The sequence below is a fragment of the Limanda limanda genome, chromosome 7 (assembly GCF_963576545.1).
Source record: "Limanda limanda chromosome 7, fLimLim1.1, whole genome shotgun sequence".
Taxonomy (NCBI): domain Eukaryota; kingdom Metazoa; phylum Chordata; class Actinopteri; order Pleuronectiformes; family Pleuronectidae; genus Limanda; species Limanda limanda.
This window is the reverse complement of record NC_083642.1, coordinates 8,036,590-8,044,068: the sequence shown is the minus strand read 5'-3', so window position 1 is coordinate 8,044,068 and position 7,479 is coordinate 8,036,590. Positions and strand designations below refer to the sequence as shown.

The window sequence follows — 7,479 nt, the reverse complement described above, 5'->3', positions numbered from 1 at the left end:
ACGCACATGAGCCGGATGCCAGTAAATGTATTTTGGAGGAACCTGTATTCACCACCACAACAAAATATCTTAAAAAACACACTTTAGATCCCAATGATGCAGATTAAATAGCACTATGTAGTACTGTAGTTTGATCAGGACCATCAAGCATAGTGTGGGCTACATCTACAAATCAGCGAGATAAACCTTCCTGTGACTGTGATGTACCAGAACCAACCAGAGCACAAGGCATCCAGCAATATGTGTGTGTGTATAAACAAACACGAAAGAACAGGAACTGGCTGGCAGACGTTTTTACCTGTCGTTTGATGAAGCTGGATGTGGTGTCGGAGGACGTGCTGCCATCTGAGCGTTTGAAGCGGCTCTTGCGTTTAGGCAACTTCCTGGGCAGCTGAGATGAAAAAGAAAAACAACGGTGAGAGGGAAAATAGATAGATTAGATAGAGTAGATGGAAAGAGTAGAGTTGAATAGAGATAGACAGGCAGGCAGGTAGGCAGGTAGGTAGGTAGGTAGGTAGAAAGAGGGGTAGGAAGGTATAGGTCGTAAGGTACGTAGGCCAGTGGAAAGGTTTGGAAGGAGGGTAGGTAGGTAGGTATAGGTAGTTTGGTGCATAGGCTGGTGGGAAGGTATAGGAAGGAGGGTAGGTAGGTATGAAGAAAGGTTGGTAGGTAGGTAGGTAGGTAGGTAGGTAGGTAGGTAGGTAGGTAGGTAGGTAGGTAGGTAGGTAGGTAGGTAGGTAGGTAGGTAGGTAGGTAAGAAGGTTGGCCAGTGCTAAGGTAGGTAGGTAGGTAGGTATAGGTTGTAAGGTACGTAGGCCGGTGGAAAGGTTCGGAAGGAGGGTAGGTAGGTAGGTATAGGTATTGGTAGTTAGGTAAATAGGCTGGTGGGAAGGTAGGAAGAAGGGTAGGTAGGTAGGTAGCCAGGTAGGTAGGTAAGAAGGTTGGCCAGTGGTAAGGTAGGTAGGTGGGTAGGTAGATGTGTAGGTAGGTAGCGCCATCAACACATCGTTATTCACATTTCTTGCTTTGTTTGAACAGTCAAAAAACTGCCAATCATTTTCTGTCAGTTTACCTATGGAGTATACTTGTTGGTTTCTTGGTGCCTGGAGACAATAAAGAAACACAACATATTTGTTTTGCCCCCGACAATGAATCCAACCTCAGATATAGACAGAAACCAACTTGTCTGTGCTGCTACAGAAATAAAGGCCTAGGTGGAAGGAGAATGGATGTGAAGGAGCTGCTGTGCAACACATAAAAATCAGCTGCAACTTCGCCACGATCACACAAATCTCAGGATTAAATGAATGTGACTGCACATGGTGTCCAGTCAGCTTTTCAACCAGGCCTATAGTGTGAGAGAGATAGCTTGGATGTTGCAGTGAGAGGCTGAGAGGCCCTGAAGACTCGGGCTACAGGTGAGTTGGACTCGTGCATAAAAAAACAGCACACAAGTCACATGAGGCTCGAGATGTGTGTTGATCTCTTTGTGGATTCAGTGTTGCAGGAGATGCATGAGGCATAAAAAAAACACACACAATCAACGCACAAAAGGCCCAATCAACAAAGAGCAAATGATGACAAGACTTGTTTTTGCGTTAAAAAAAAAGCATCACAACCAAAAAAAACTCGGCTTCTCTGCGTCGAGCTGCAGACTCAGTAAAGGCGGAGGTGTTGGAGGAAAAATTGAAAAAAAAAAAATGGTGAAAAAGTCGCTGCCAAAACGCGACGTCTCCATTTCAACAACAAGTAGCAGAGGCATGAAGTGACTCCTCCTGTGTGTGGATGTGATGGAGGAGAGATCACCGGGCTCCAGTGAGAGAGAGAGGCTTTACCTGGAAGTAGTGCGACTGGGAGCCGCTGGTCTCCATGGCAGACAGAGGGTCTACGGGCGATTTGGACATTTTGACTTGCACCATCTATTGGGAGCGCAGGGAGGCGAGCTGCGCGCAGACATGGGTCAGCGGAGGAAGCAGGCGACGCCGAACGCATCTATGTGCATCAATGAGAAGATGGAGAGGAGAGAGAGAAATGCGCAGAGGAAGACGAGGAGTCAGATCCACGCTCGACTGATGGAGAGAGAGAGAGAGAGAGAGAGAAAAAACAAAAGCTGGAGATTCGCAAATAAAACAGAGGAGGAGAGGAGGCGTGCAGGAAAAACACCGGAGCTGAGAGAGAGAGAGAGAGAGAGACAGAGAGAGGGAGAGAGAGAGAGAGAGAGAGAGAGAGAGAGAGAGAGAGAGAGAGAGAGAGAGAGAGAGAGAGAGAGAGACCCCTGAAGACTGAGGCAGGTCCGTACTAAGTGCGCGTCTGTGCCGGGGGTGTCAGGGCTGGTTCATCCGGCATGAACCATCTGTCTGTTGCTTTTTTTTTAAATGTTTGGAACAAGCAACGCGTCCTTCCTCATTCATACACTCAATTTATCTGTGGATCTTTGAATTGAAATTGAGGAGATGCTGAGACGTTTTCCATGGCCACAGTGTGATGAGCAGGGGCGGATTGAGCTTCTACAGGGGACTGTGGGCAAAAAATGTGCTGTTGGCCCCTGTTGACCCCCACCCCCTCATCCCCCAAATGTACAATTGCATGTTTATTTAGTTTATTTCCAAGTACTGTAGCCAGTAAAATATTTAAAATCCTATTATATACAGTATATATATATATATATATATATATATATATATATATATATATATATATATATATATATATATATATATATATATATATATATATTAAAGGAGAACCATGTTTAAGAGATAAGCAGACCCACTTACACTCAGCAAAATGAACATGATTGAAATGTTTCTGTTTTCCTAAATGTTGCTGTTTCTCCTGAAATGTTGTTTTGTTCTGACCATAGACTGTAAAAAAAGATGGACCACGTGCCTCCCACTAAACTCAAATCAAACCAAAATATCCTAGGGACGAAGGCTGCCATCTTGTGAAGTCTCAGCTGTCAATCAGGACGTTTCACCCTGTGTTACAGCATCATATAACAAATTGAAACAAAACTAAAAACTGTGAAATTTGCTCTCGAACAAACATTAGTGTGATAACATCATGACAAAAACCATCTTTGAGAAAAATGTATTCGACTTTGACTTTTTGTTTGATTAGTGACCACTCCATTAACATGGACAAGGTGGGATTTATGACCTATACTACAGCCAGCCACTAGGTGGTGCTATAGATGGTTTGGCTTCACTTTTGGGGAGCTGTCATGTTGTCCACCTTTATATTCGGTCTATAAATTTGACCAGCCACTGTATTCATATAAATATATCATTTGGGTCAATGAATTATTACAACTGCTTTGGAATTTGCAGCACTTGTGTGAAATTCTATGCACCAATAACAACGTCATCAGAGCAGTGGAATTCTTGTGACCTGGCAGGCAACATCTATGCAGCATTACAAGATAAAAAATATAACCTGATAAAGTGCTAGTCGATCATACTGTATGAACGACAGTGCAGTGTGTACAAAAAACAAACTAGAAAAACCATAATAAACATAAAACTACGTAATGCATGCGAAGCCATTGTCAGTCATTTATCGTGTGTGTGTCAAGCAATTAACTCACTCACAACGTTTTTCAATAATAATCAATTGAACTAAGTAAACATTGAGACAAATATGTGATATTATTTCCTGAAACTAGAGTGAAAATAGAACAGGCCTCTAGTTGAGTAGGGGCCTGACCACATGTCTGGTTTGGCCCCAGGGCCCCATGTTAAGAGGTTGACAAACTGCAAAAGGGATGAAAACAAACATGTAGGTGGAGGTGAAGACTTCACCTCCCTCTTCATCACTGCTCTCTCCCCCTGGGACTCGAGCAGGAGTGCACTGTCAGTGGTCACCTCTAGGGGGAGTGCCGAGTTTCTGAGTGGTGTGAGCGGCGGCGCGCCTGGCCTGTGTCAAGTAGCCCCAGGTAGACAGCAACATACCGGAACTGCGTGGATTTTCATTTCAAAATAAAAGCTCAAACGCAAAAGAGAGCAAGAAGCCTGTGCAAGGGATTTTTCAAGTAATGCAATTGAGTCCAATCAATTTAATTTATAAAGCTCACTATCAAAATGTTTCGTCAAGTGATTTTCATATTTTATATTATTGGCTGATTATTTACTCACAATTGATTGAAATGAATATCCAAAATATTCAAAGTTATGATGAATATGAACAGATGTAGACTGATATAAAGTACAACCAATAAATTACAAAATAATACTATTTATTTTTAAAATCCTGATGTTAAATTAGATGCTCCTGATACTTAGGCAACTTAATGTTCTCTTAATAAAGAAACATTTCCAGCACATGACATGTGGCCTGTTTCACTTCTTCTTAGATTAAGATGGAATACTCTATAATATTTACCTAACCTCCGATTTAAGTTACATTTTAAATGCATCATTCATTTATCTATTAACGGTTTGTTTTCATCTATTTGTCTATCTGTTGTTGGATTGGTTGGTTTATGATTGTCAGCATGATTATACAAAAACTATTGTATGGATTTCCACGAAACTTGGTGGAAGGATGGTACATGGTTGTCGGAAGAAACCATTAAGTTTTGGCATGGATGCCTCTGCTCTGATTAATTTCTTTTACATTGCAACAGTGTGTCACATCCTTCTTCAGGTGTGTAGATTGATTGACAGAGGAATAAATTAGTTGTTATACCTGTTCAAGTATCTCTTCCTGTTATATTTGGAACGTCTACCTGATGGAAGAAGTTCATACTGTGACTACAGGACATCTAAGGGTTGTGTGTTGTCATTTTCCTGGCTTGTATTTTGGTCTTGCAGCCTTGACAACCCCCTTCCCTCAACTAGTACCATTTAATTGCTGGGTTTTTATTTTGAAATCATAAACCGGAAGTGTGGCGTTTGTCCTCCCCGCCTCGCCTTGACGCTGGTGCTTGGAGCCGAGAGGGTCAGGGGGAGGAGAGGCAAGGGAGTGGAGCGAGAAGACGACAGGAGGAGATCCAGGCGCAGGGGTGAGACCACTTCTCTTACCCGCGACCATCCCCCGGAGAGAGCCCGGCTTCCGATGCGCCTCGAACCCGGGACGCTGGCACCGACGAGCACCCGGTGAACCGGATAGTCTCCTGCGCGGCGCTGTCAGGGGAGCAGAGGCTGAAGATGATCACGGTGAGTCCGTCTGTCCTCTCCCGGTTCCCCGCTACACACACACACACACACACAGACAGACACGCACACACACATACACACATGCACACACACACACTGCAGGCCGACATGTAATATAGGTTATACACTGGAGCGCCTCTGCCACTTGTCTGTCACTCCACCATTTCTGGCGACAGTTGCTGTGAGGCCTCCTCTCCACTGCTGCTGCCACTGCTGCTGCTGCTGCTGGTTGTACTGGTTGTACTGGTGGATCCACGACCAGTTCATGTTTTCCACTAATAACAATATATCTGAAAAAAAAGGATGAGCTGCATCCCAGTGCGTTTCCTGTACCAGCTGACAGTCCTGCTGGGAGTCATCATCACACAGGCAGATGCTCCACAGTGATTCACACCAGCTGCACACACACACACACACACACACACACACACACACACACACACACACACACACACACACACACACACACACAAATATATATCAAAAGCATGACTTTAAAGTTAAACACCGCACTTATTCCTCTACACACGCTTCTACATGGGTGTTGGACATGATGGGAGTATACTGGGAGTATACTGGTGCTCCCTCCACCGACTGATGCTGAGGAATGTGCAGCAGCACTATAACATGTTTATATGTGTTTATTTACCCGTGCTCGTCCGTGCACTAATCCGCAGCGACACGTCTCCGCTGCACATTGAACATTTTCCACTGACATATATAAATAAATACATGCGTAATTACGCGTAGGAGACGAGAGGAGACGCGTGTTTTGTGCGTTGACTCGAGCCGCCGGGACGAGTGGCTTCGTGGTCCCCGCCATGGCTGTCACTATAGGCCACGGTGTTATGTAACAAGAAGCCTACGCTGTTTGAATGCGGGCCCTCACGCACGGTGCTGCCTGGTCGTGCGTGAGGGCTGCAAACGCATCATCCGCACATGATCGGAGACGAGGAGGAAAAAACAAAAAACGCACAGAACAGAACGACTCCTCCAAGGTGTTTTTGCGTGCATCTTCGATCTCTGTTTACGCATCTGCATCATCTGGATTGACAACTGAGACACACACACAGAAACACACACACACACACACACACATGGAGGGAGAGGTAGCCTCGGATGTGTGTGACTGCAACAAGCCCAATGCACAATGAAGGATTTGATACTGTAGCGGCTGTCCGGTTGAAAATGTCTCCCGGGAATAGTCAAGTCACCTCCGCCTTCCCCTTCCTCGCTTCCTCCCCCCCCATCCTAGCGCTAGTGGAGTGGATGGTAGAGGGGTGAGAGAGAGAGAGTGGGGGGGGAGAGCACAGCTTCACAGCACCACGCGAACACACGGCACCGAAAAGCGACTGGCACCGTTTTGCGAGAGGGTGCAAGCTGGTCGACCTTGTGCCGCGGGGTGGGTGAGGTGGGGAGCAGAGGGGAGGGGAGGTGTGTGAGAGCAGGGGGGAGGGAGGGGGGGGAGGGAGGTGTTCTCCTTGAATCCTGTCGATCCGCTGCCAGCTGGGAGGAGGAGGAGGAGGAGGAGGACCACGGCTCGGACGGATACGTGCCAGAGAAGGGCGCATGCATGCAGGCGACACACAGCGAGGAAAGGCTATTTTTGCCTCGGCAGCCCAGCATGCCTCTCCGGTGAAAATGCCGGTCGAGGAGGCGACAGCAGAAGGAGAAGCGGCTGCAGCAGCTCGGTAGCCTCGGCTGCGTTGCATTTGCTCGTTTCTGTGCACTGCACGGAGCTCCAGGGGCGTCTGGAGGAGGAGGAGGAGGAGGAGGAGGAGGAAGAGGAGGCCTGGTAAGATCAGCTGGTAGCAGTTGCTGAGGCATATGTGGACGTTTTGTAATCGAATCAGGACGAAACTGAACAGCACTTACAGTGAATGATTACTCCACCGCACTGTTATTGTATTTGCTATTATAAAAGAGCTTCAGGGATGTTATGGTGACATCACCGCAGATATAAATACTGTCATATGTGACCAGGTCAACAGGAACGTGCAGCTGAGCCTCACAGCCCCACTCCTAGTCCGTTAGGCGGGATCATTTTAGATATTATGTGTCAGGAATATAACCACAACCACAGTGTAGCTTCATGATGCAGATTCTGTTGCGAAGTAACCAAAAGGCGCCTAAGTGACAGAATGAAAACACAGGATTGTATCGACATTCTGGTCCAAATCAAGCAGGTTAAGACAGAAACTGAGTTCTACACTATCTTATTTGTTTCTAAATTGTCTGCACATCGAGATAGCCATCAATAAAAATGAAAAAAGCCGGCGTCTGTGGCACAGGACTGAGAAACACGACCGAATGATATGATTGG

At 46.0% G+C, this 7,479-nt stretch overlaps 1 protein-coding gene across 1 annotated transcript in view; it reads left to right on the top strand.

Annotated features, from left to right (window-relative positions):
* The first annotated feature begins 4,948 nt into the window (after positions 1–4,948).
* LOC133004749 (adenylate cyclase type 6-like) overlaps positions 4,949–7,479 on the top strand; it is a 38,840-nt gene continuing 36,309 nt past the window's right edge. Inside the window, exon 1 of the mRNA XM_061074257.1 lies at positions 4,949–5,156. The gene's annotated coding sequence lies outside the window, so the exon portion shown is untranslated. The remainder of the gene's footprint in view (positions 5,157–7,479) is intronic.